Raw genomic sequence first — 12,011 nt, 5'->3', positions numbered from 1 at the left:
CTGTCACTGTTTTTTTGTGGGGGAGGGAGTTGGGTTTTTGTTTTGTTTTGTTTTGTCTTGTTTCTTCACTTTACACATTGTAGTAATTGGATAAGAACTTCCCCAGGTCTAAGAGAAACAGACTTAACTTTTAACCTTATCTAGGTACTTTCAACTACTTTATTTAAGTAGTTGGATTTTTCAAAAATGTGCTATTCAAAGTACAGTCTGTGGATCATTGAGTAACACTGGCGTAGACCTCTGATGCTGACACTTAGAGTGAAGATTTTAAGACTTGGCATCTAATTATCCCTATTTGTTTCGTTACATGAAATTTCTGAAGTTCTATTTCATATAGGTATTTGATAATAGTAATGATTATTTATAGGTTAGATTATAACAGCATTTAATTAAACTGATTTGGAACCTCGTAAGGATGCTAAGAAATATTTTATGTTTAAAGTATAATTACTAGAAAATATCTGACAATTATTCTAATTGCTTAGGTAAGTGGTCACTTTGGTACACATTAACAAGCCCCTACTTAGCAATGTGTTTTTATTATTTAGGATAAAATAATTTTCAGGTGTATATTTTAACATTATGTAAGAGTCAGTGATTTTATTTGTTGAAATTCTTAAATACTTCAGTACTTACCTCTGTGAGACATTATTCAGAAGTTAGAAGTTAGACACAATATGCAAAACAAAAGTTAATTAAAATGGTTTATTCCTTGTCTCATTCAAAATATTCATGTTAGCACCTTCCTTTGGGTAGCAAATAAATTTATAAATTCTGGACCTCCCTTTCCATATCATTACAGATATATTTAAAGTTTGTTTAATTAATGATTAGTTTTAAGTAATTACTTCTTAACATTATTCAGGTCAACAGCCTGCCTAGCCATGAACAGTGGCTCATCCATACCCTTCCTCAAATATAGTGGGATAAATGATCTAATATTTCTAAAATGTTTATTTTATTTTATAGATCATATTATGCTCCTGTGGTGTTTTTAACATAATCCTCACATCAATATGACAAGGACTGATTATTGCTTTTTTAATAAAGTTTAAAACTAAGGCTTAGACAACTAGGTTGAACACTACTGAGTAAGTATTAAAATTCACATTTTATAAAAACTGAAACTTGGTAACAACTGGAATTGGCATTCAGAGACGCATCTGGGTGATTCCACAGCTTGTGGTTCTGCCAATACTCTTGATACCTTTACCCATAGAATATTGAATGTGGCCATCTAAAGGCTTAATGCAATCAAAGAAGAAACCTCACTTTGGGTAATAGACTTTAGCTTCTAAATCTTGGCTAAAATGAAAAACCTTGCAAAACTTCATGTACAAAAGCCACATCCAAGGAAACATATTGGTTTTCTCAAAAGAAAAAGATCACATTATGGAAGTTAGTTACATCCTGAAGCAAATGGTCTCGTGATAGTTTTGCCATAAGTTTCTGTTTAATCATAGTTTTTGAACCTAATTATGTTGCCTAATTATATATTCCATCCACATTTATACAACTAGAATTACCTATGTAACTCCTTAATTTTTTTTCTAATACAGAAAAACTAATGGTTTTTACTATTTGATTGGCTTGGAATTTGAATGCTATTATATTGCTCCATCAAATGAAGGAAAAGTGAAAAGTTCAGGAAGAAGAGAAAAATAAGAAATTTTGGTAATAATAGTTCACTTCCTTGAGGCTATACAGTCCAGAAATCCTATTTGGAAAATACTTATATAATGGCATTGTTGAGGATTGCCTCATGAATGTTAACTCCTCTGAACCTCTAGATTAAGCCTTTATCTACCTGAGTAGCCAGAGAAAGATGCAAGCCTAGGAAAGAAAAAGAGAGGGAGAGAGACAGAGAGACAGAAAGAGATAGACAGAAACAGAGACAGAGGGAGGGAGGGGGAGAGAGAGAGAGGCAGATTGAGATCATGGTACCCATCTGATGAGTAGTGCTGGCTATGTACTGTGCTGAACTCAGGTGGGTAATGAGGATGTGGGGTGATGCATAACAACCATTTGGAACAGGCTATTCTACACATTAATCAGTTGTCTTCATGGTTCATAGTGATTGCTAAGAAAAAAGACCTACATTAAGAGGGTTAATGGGACGAGCTATAGTCTTGTGACTATAATTGAAATTCATCATCTGCCTTTTCCATCACTCAGATTTCACTCACCCAAACCCACATCAATTGATCGAAGTTATTTGCCTGATGAAGAAATCCAAACTTGTATTGCTGATCCTTGATTGCCTTGACCTTGTCGGATTGCATTGACATGATTGCCCATTTACTTTTATCACTGGAAAAAAGGAAAAAAAATTACATAAATGAATCTACTTACTTCCAGAAGTACTCTTCCTTGCCTTTATTATGTAAGAAGAATACTAACTTATTTGTAAATAAATATTTCTCATATATATGTATATATCTGTATCATATATGTATTTCACACCTACATGAAGATACATAAATATGTATGTATTAGTCAGTGTATATATTATATGTATCATCATATATATGATATATATAAGATATCTCTACTGAACACACACATGCACACACACAAGACAGAAAGTTTTTCTTTGTTCTATTTCTCCCCTATGTAAAACTAATGAACAAGTGTACTTCTCTACTTCCTGAGAGGAGTTTCCCTGCTGCTGTCCTTAGAGTATCTGTCTACCTACAGGTGAAATTAAATGAAATAGCAGTCTGTTTTTTTCACACTAGCATATAGAGATGAACCAGGACAGAGTTGTATTATTCTCCATCTATTGCTTGGAGACACCTCACTACCACCCCTACTACCCCCACCCCTTGAAGCCTTACATGTAAGCTGAAGGTGGTATTGTAATATAATAATGGTGGATGGCATGGATGCTTTGGGCCAACTATCCATGTAATTTTACTTTTGGCTTCTGAACTTGCACAGGTTCCATGCCAAATGTGTCATTTCTAGTGTGACAGATTGGTGATACTCCTGCTCACCAATGTGAGTTGGAAGATATGACAATACCAGCTCACTGTGAACAACTCCATTTGGAGTCTCTTGACATCTCAGTCAGTTGTTGAGGCTCTTCTGTGCCCCAAGAACATAACAGGACCAGATATTCAAGTACTATAAAAAAAAATTAAACCCAAACTTTTAAGAGTCTATGCTGCAAATTTCAGGATTTGCTAGATATTCTGCAAGTCATCCTTTTCTATGATTAGGTACCTCTAGCTCAATTGAATCTACGGGGTTATTTGGTAGGACTGCTTGTACTGCAGGCTGATGCTGAGCCCTCTCTTGCTGTGGGCTCCACCTAAATCTGGAAGCCTGGTAAGTCACAGAGTAGGAATCAGAGCACCAGACCTAAGTGTGGTATATGTTATCTCTAAAATCCAGAGATATACCAGGAACTGCTGTTTTAGTCATAGGGATACAGGGTGTGTCTATGGAGAGAACATCCTCCATATCTTTAAACCCTTAAAAATTCACTGATATTGTAAGCCCTGAATATTTTGGAGGTGTCTTATCTACCAGCTTGACACACAACGTATCTTTCTAGGGTGTTGAGATTTGTTGTCACTCACTGCTCTCCAGGTCTAATTAACATATCATCATCAGTATAGTGAACAAATGTGATTTTCTGAAGAATGTCAGGACAGTTGAGGTCCTTGCAGATCATATGTCACAAACAGGAGAAAACTTAATATGGCCCTGGGACATGACAGTGAACTATAAAGCCACTTGTAAAAACAAACTCCTTTACTCCTCTTTACTTATCAAGGTAGGAGGGAATGCACTTGCCATATTAACAGTTACATACCAAGTTCTTGTGCTATATTGATCTGCTTCAGTAAAGATATCACATCTTATACAGCAACCGTTATTGGGCTACCATTTATTAAGTCTATGGTCTACCCTTATCTTCTGTGATCTATCTGGTTTCTGCCACCCAGAGAAACATGGTAGATACTGGGAATCTTAACCTGTGCACATTTTAATTCCTTGAGAGAGAACTGATCTGTGAAATTTACCCAAGACAGAATATTGATCGCAATTTATGATTTTAGGTGGGCCCAACATTTTACTCAGCCCTTCCTACAATAATGATTCTTACTCTAAAAGTCAGAGTGAATCCATGAACCTACTGGGCTTTCCATGAAAGGAACCTGGGCTAGGACTCCATTTACAATGGCTTTCATAAACTCCACTCTTACTGGGGGCTTTGATAGTCTCTCTGGTCTGGATATTTTTCTTTTTACAGTGTATACCCACTTTAACAAATGACTGCAGGTTTTATTGAGGGGAAATATTTGGGGAGTATTCATCATATAAATTTGTGGTGGCATTACAAGTTCCTACTCAAGGAGACCTGGCCTCTCCTCAAATTGATGGGCTGTGTATATGACAACCAGGTCAGATCAGGAAACAGGGATCAGACTCTGAGGGATCAGACTTTTCCATTGCAGTGTATGAAAGAAAATCCTTACCTTCAACCCCTAAATAATCTGAAACAAATAAACATAAAACTGAATTTATAAAACATATGTATATATAAACATAAAACTGATATATATTTATTTATTAAACATATATATAAACATAAAAACTGAATTTAGAAGGCACTTTGTCTCCAAACAATGATTTTATATAGGATTTGAGAAGCATAGAATTCAGGGATCAGCTACCATCCAGCCAAGGAAGCATTTAGGGATTTGTTGGTTTTTATCTGTGAAGGCAAAGCACCAGAGCAGTCTGTATTGTCTGGCTTTAAGAAGCATGGGCTGCTACTGACTGGCTGAATTTAGAGGCATAAGTACTGAGGCAAAGCTGTCACTGATCAGTTGGGATGGGTTTTAACTGGCTATAACTGTAACCATTCATGGTGGGGCTATAACTGGAAGAATCAAAATTTTTCTTCATCGAAATTTCAGAATGGAACTGCGTTCTCAAGTAGCTGACTATAACCTTTTGCTCATCACATCTTGATTTTTTTTTTCTGGATACATAAGCTAATGTAGATATTAGTTGTCCATTTCTTTTGCCTCTATGAACACCATTAGCCATTGTTACAGAACCTATGGCCAAGATATCCTGGTAATCTTTGTGTCCAATATGGTAATATGGTAAATATTCACTTTGCTTCTGCTATTCCGAAATCTTCGCATCCAGTTGACTCTGGTGTATTCAGTTCCATGGTAGCACTCGTTACTGTCAAACCTGGCCTCTAGAGAATAGTCACTGCCAGATTCTTAGGGACGCTAGTGACCTCTCACCAAGGAATTCCTCAAAGCCTTAATGAAAGGAGTTTCCTTTCACCCTCTTAAGGAATGTAGTCAATTGGTAGTTCTCCATATTTGTACAAAACTCTTTGTACATGCTTATATTTCTGAATCTTTTGACCTTTTTCTGAATGCTTTGTCAGGGCAGTCCAAAATCTCTGCATTATTAAGACAATTGTCTTTTACAAGCTTCAAGAAACCCTTATCAGGACTATTAGCAGGACAAATTCCTGGAATGCTAAGTCCTGAATCATAAGCAAGTGAACTCATGTCCATAAATACTCTCCTATGAGCTTTATGGTCCAACCCCACCCTGGTCCAGTACGTCAACTCTGCTTTCCCATGTGTTCTGCTAGTTTCTGCAGGTGTATTTTAGTCAGGTTCTGCAGTGCTTTTGGTAAATAAGCAGAGACTAAATTTTCCTTCTTAAACACCATTGAGCAATGGCACCCATTCATTAGACTGGAGGTAAAGAGGAAAGGCAGGGGAGGGTCTTGGGAAAAATGAACAGCATATTGTAAGACAGTTCGAGAGGTAAAATCCTTGCACAGTCTTTAGGAGAGTTAGACAACTCTAGCAAGGAGGGGAAATTTCTTTTTCGTATCCATAGGGTTTGGCTACTGTGAGTGTAAGGACCTATTTTACATTTCTATATTTTAGCCAGAGGCTTTCACTGAGGTTAAACAATAACATTGTTAAACCCTAAACTGTCCCTGCTTCCCCTCCCCCAGGGGACGAACTTCAAAAACAAGTCCCGGAAGCCAGCCTCAGGTAAAAAAACACAGATACAAGGATGGGTCAGACCAGGTGGAGACATCTGATCAGTGGGGGGATGCATACTGTCTCCTTAGCTACCAAGGAGTATGGGCCCCCGCCCTTTGGGAGCCTCTTTGGCGCCAATCCTAATCAAGGTGTAATAGGCAGGTTCTAATGTCTACTAGGGTAAATTGTAATTCAATTCGTCATCTAGCATCACTGTGGAGTTTCCTGTGTGTGTTACAATCTCATTGGCCACCTGTGCATGGCCAGGCCCAACCGCATGGCCTTTGCCCTTAAAAGCTAGTCTGTGAAACGGGGAAGAGTCGCCCTCTCACTGTAAGAGGTGCGGCCCTGGATGGCCAGTTTGATTTTTTTTTTTTTAAGATTTTATTTATTTATTCAATAGAGAGAGATCACAAGTAGATAGAGAGGCAGGTAGAGAGAGAGAGAGAGAGGAAAGCAGGCTCCCTGCTCAGCAGAGAGCCCGATGTGGGACTCGATCCCAGGACCCCGAGATCATGACCTGAGCCAAAGGCAGCGGCTTAACCCACTGAGCCACCCAGGTGCCCGGCCAGTTTGATTTTTGATGCTTGGCGTGAAATAAAGCTTTGCTTGACCTTCGCTTTATATCAGTCTCGCTCCTTTAATCACGGACCCATTATTTGGGCATAACAGTGAGGTTCAAGAATATGAGGCCCATACACTCAAATGCGTCTATGCAAAGTCTGAATGGTTTCTTCTTTCTTGTGAAGTTTTTGGCTTTAGGGAAGAAATCGTTTGACATTTGTGAAAGTAGGGAACTAGAGATGTTTAAAATGAATACAATAGCACAAGGTAGAGGTGTGTAAGATTGGGTGCATGAAGAGAAGAGAATATTATTGATAATGGAAATTTTTGGAAAGTGTAAGAAATAAGTGATTAAATCATAAAGTAAAAGATGTATTTTAACAAAATGAACAAACACTCATTCTTTCAAGGAAGTAGGGAAATAAAAACAAAACAAAGAAGCCTTTGTTTGCATTAAGGGCTGAAGAACAAGGAAGATCAAAAAGTTGGACCCAGAAGGTCTGGATTGTCTCAACCAGGATGGCACTTAGCACTAAAGAGAGAATATAGGATGAGGGACTTGAGTAGTATGCAAAACCTTTGGAATATATTATCTAAGTAATATGATAGGGAGACATTAAGTCATGGAGTCATAAATCCATTATTCAGCCTACTACAGATAAATACACCAAATGTTAATGAGGTTGCAAAAATAATTTGTTGTGAGTTTTACCACAATGATCTGTAACCTAGATCAGTGTGTTTATGAAGTGAAATTAAACAAAATAATGGAAGAATATAATTCAATGAAAAGAAACAAGCCATATGAGAAAATCAGCTATTCAATTAATGATTGATATATTTTATTACTTCCATAGATTTTGAAAAGATGCTTATTAAAATCTGACATTCATTCTTGATTGAAAATCACAATAAAGTGGGAATTCAAAGCCCACCACAAACACACACACACACACACACTCACATACCCCAGAAGCCCAGCATCATGCTTAATGGCAAGGCATTAAGGAGGTGGGGGAATAAATAGCATTCTCATCAAAAGTTAAAAATAAGACAAGAATATCCTTTGTCACAACCATTATTTATGATTGCTCAAGTGAAGCCAAACAACACAAATCAGGTAGAATAAAGAAGTAAGAGGCATTCAGTTGAAATCAGACAAAATATTTGTAGATGACACAATTTGTTTTCCTGGAAAAATCCAGAGAGTTAATTAGAGCATTATTATAAGTGTTGAGAAATTTTAGTAAGGTGTGTGAGTACCAGATTATTATTAAAATACTCTTTTATATTTATAAACAAAAGAAACAGTTTGAAAATCTAATGAAGGAAAGACTTTGTTAGCATTGTATACTTAAAATACCTAGGAATATACTTAATATAAATGTGATAGATCTATATAAAGAAAATATTTAAAACACAAAGGGTTGCATATTTCAAAAATATAAAAATAAGCAAAATAATGGATGGATCTCTAGACACTCATCAGCCAATCACAGCAATACGGTTTCACGTATATTCCTATCCATATCACTTTGAACCATTCCAGAAATGAATGATTTTATCGACAAAATTTCTGTTGATTTTTCTTGAAGTATGCAATTATCCTTTAATTACTCATAATATCTTGATATCACAAAATATCCAATTGTCCTTCATGATATTCAATTTTGATATGAATAAAGTCATATATATACATATTTAAGGTATTTGTATACAGATGGTTCAAGTATATATATATATTTTTTTCAATATGGAACACTTCACAAATTTGCATGTTATCCTTGCGCATCCTTGCACAGGGGCCAAGCTTATCTTCTCTTTATCGTTCCAATTTTACTATACGTGTTGCCAAAGTGAGCACGGTACAAGTGTATTTGTTGAGGCAACTAAAAATTGTATTATTTGTCCTGTGTAGTTTCACATAGTGTAGTTTGACTTACTCCTCTGAAGTCTCTGTTTCCTATAAATCAGATCTATAGCCTTGATTTTATTTGAGCTCATTTTTTTTAGCAAGAATATAGGTAATGTAATGTCTGGTTGTCTCTATTTTTGTAGTTAACATGTCATGCTCAATGACTAGGTTCATTCATTTAATAGGAATTCCAAAATGGTGATGTTCTAAGTCTGACATTTATTCTTAACTTACTAGCTGAGATATTTCTATAAAGAACAACTTTCCTTTTCTCTGTGGCAGAATGTGTGTAGGAAAACAGGATAAGTTTCCATTTTTTTCTAGTTAGCAGTTTGTATTTTTTTTCCTAGCATCTTCCAGTGGGAACCTGGGTGGCTCAGTGGGTTAAGCCGCTGCCTTCGGCTCAGGTCGCGATCTCAGGGTCCTGGGATCGAGCCCCACATCGGGCTCTCTGCTCAGCACGGAGCCTACTTCCCTCTCTCTCTCTCTGCCTGCCTCTCTGCCTACTTGTGATCTCTCTCTGCCAAATAAATGAATAAAATCTTAAAAAAAAAATGATATTTTTTTAACTTGTGGATTAATAATATAGTATGTGTTGCACTTATTGTGGCTATTGCTGTTAACATCAGTGGCAGTCTCTTTATCAGGAAAGATAGAATTAGAATGTCATATAATTATTTGTTTCATCCTACATTGCAAGTAGAAGTATCAAATAACACTACAGCATCAATGATGCCACCATCAACAATGATTACAAAAAGCATCTTTTTAAAAAGTTCTTCCTTGTGCTATAATCCCTTGGAGTATGCAATCAAATTTTAGTGTTCTCTTAAGTCACTTAAAATAGATCCTCTGTATTGCTATGCCATTAACTAGATACAAAATTATTATCTCTATTATATAGAATAAAATATGTTATTTTCAATTTTTAGAGATTTCTTTAATAGAAAAGGTAATTTTGTTTTGTAATTATATAAATATTTATAACTTCCAGAAATCAAATCTCTAAAGTATGCTTATTCTAGGAAATTTAAGTTCTCTAGCTGCCTCCTTTTTTTTTTTTTAAGTTTATTTATTTAAGTAATCTCTACACTCAACATGAGGCTCTAACTCACCAACCCTGAGATCAAGAGTCACATATTCTTCCAACTGAGCTGGCCAGGTGCCCAGTTCTCTGTCTGCCTGCCATATTAAGTCAGCTCTTTTATAAATAGCAGTTTGAAAATTTTTATGGCTTATTCCTCCATTGTTTTGTTAATAGAAGCACATATATATTTCCTTATTTATCAAATAAATGGAAGTATACCATATATACTTTGCTTAATCTTTTTTTAAAATTTAGTAATTTTGGTGGATATTATAACATATAATTATATAGATACTTCTTATTCTTTATTATAATTGCATAGTGTACCACCGTGTGTACATACCATTGTGTATTCATCCAATATCTTAGAAATAGTTTTTCAAATAGACTTCTTAATATACATAACGTTGCATGTAGTAGAATATTGCTTTTCTTTCCTGTGCTGGATGCTGAATTTGTATTAATGTAGTCCAATTGTTTGGGCTTATAGTTAATGAGAATAAAATTATCTTTCAAAGTAGATATCAACAGATGCTGTATATAATATTATTTATCTGATTTTAATTGCTTGAGGCATATCTACAAACTTGCATGTATCTTTGTTAATTTTTTCAAGCTAATTTTTAAACTTTGATTTTTGTTCCTATTAGATTTGTGGAAATTACAAATTTAACAAATATACTTTCTTTACCTCATTAAAATAACTGCAAAAATTGCAGTACATTTTGGGGCGCCTGGGTGGCTCAGTGGGTTAAGCCGCTGCCTTCGGCTCAGGTCATGATCTCGGGGTCATGGGATTGAGTCCCACATCAGGCTCTCTGCTCAGCAGGGAGCCTGCTTCCCCTCTCTTTCTCTCTCTCTGCCTGCCTCTCTGACTACTTGTGATCTCTCTCTGTGTCAAATAAATAAATAAATAAATATTAAAAAAAATTGCAGTACATTTTGAACTAAATACATAATCTGAGATACCACAATTGTATTTCTTCCAGGGGACAAGGACCCCATTAATCAGTAATATTTAGGGTAGTTTTCAGTCAGAAATGACTCCATATTATTTTAATTTACTGAAATTCTTTAAATCTTTCTCAGAGTAGGTAGACTTTTTAAAAAAATATTTGGATTTTAAAATATTTTTTAAAATTTAAAATATATAGTAATTAAGATCCCATAATTAAACAGATTAGGTTCTAAAAATAGCAAATGTTTGGGATATTAAAGTATAAACTGAATAGAGCAGTTATTGCCAAATATCTGGAAAACAAAATGCATCAGTGATAATACCAGATTTTTATAGTACTTTTCAATTTGCATAGCACCCCTCTCCTTTATTTACTTGACCCCCACAACAACTCTGAGATAAAGACAGGACAAATCTTGTCATCTCTATGGAAAAACCCTGACTCAGAAAGGAACAGCTTTCCCTAGTGGCCATATAATTAGTTAACTGGCAATTTTTGCTACTTGTCCATTCTAATTCCATTACAAATATCATGCAGAAACCAATTTCATTGAGAGTACGGCTTAGTGTCATTTGGTGGTGAGTGAATGTCTACTTTAAGCGACGATTTAACTGGCTTCTTTGAGAATGATCTGAGCGAATTCTGAAAATTGAAATACTAAAAAGTTGCTATTGAATTGACTCAAATATAGGCTAAACTTCTTTTGCAGTAGAAAGTGTAGTGGTAGATAAACTGAAGGAAACCACACACATGGGTGCACATGCACACACACACACACACACCCCTATCAAAAGAGAAAATGCTAAACTGTAACATAATTTCAAGCTGAGACTCTTAAAACCACTGTCATTAGAGATAATGCTGGAATGCAAGAAAACTGTAGAAGCACTTTGTGAAAATGGTTTTTCCCTTGTGATCATGGAACAAACTAAGTTCCTGAAGCCATTTTGATCCTAAGCTAAGATAAATTAAGAGTGTAGAGGTGGAATGTGCCCAAGAAACTATCTCAAATTATGTTGGAAGTGTAGAATTCCCCAGGAAAGCTGGCACTGGCATCAAACACTCCTCAGTGTTCGGTGGCTTCTCCTGTATTAGCAGGTAATACAGTGAGGGCAGATTAGTCTAGTTTGAAGAAATCTGGGGACTTTATAAACCTCAGGATTCATGCTGACAGCTGATGTGTTTTAGTCCAAATCAAATAAATAGGGTTTCATAAAGTTTTATCTAGGTTGACTTCTTTATACTATTCCTTCCTACTTTGGTGCCTGTCACTTCTCACCAGAACAACCTGTGTACCCTAATTAGCAGGGTGGCTGTTAGCAAAGGTGTTACTGTGAGTACTTTAATTTATGTCATTCACTTACTTCACAGGCCCCTGACATACCCAGGTGTAAAGCATATACCAGTAGTTTCTGAAACTCACCTTCTGATTCAGGCTCTCCCGC

At 35.8% G+C, this 12,011-nt stretch overlaps 1 non-coding gene across 1 annotated transcript; it reads right to left on the bottom strand.

The window, feature by feature from the left end:
- Nucleotides 1-8,362: 8,362 nt before the first annotated feature.
- Nucleotides 8,363-8,469, bottom strand: LOC123941080. The gene has a single exon (XR_006818174.1). It is a non-coding gene; the product is annotated as a U6 spliceosomal RNA (small nuclear RNA).
- Between the last annotated feature and the right edge of the window lie 3,542 nt (nucleotides 8,470-12,011).

This window comes from Meles meles, chromosome 4, assembly GCF_922984935.1.
Source record: "Meles meles chromosome 4, mMelMel3.1 paternal haplotype, whole genome shotgun sequence".
In the NCBI taxonomy this organism is placed as follows: domain Eukaryota; kingdom Metazoa; phylum Chordata; class Mammalia; order Carnivora; family Mustelidae; genus Meles; species Meles meles.
Note: the sequence above shows the minus strand (reverse complement) of the source record. Positions and strands in the feature narration are given on the sequence as shown.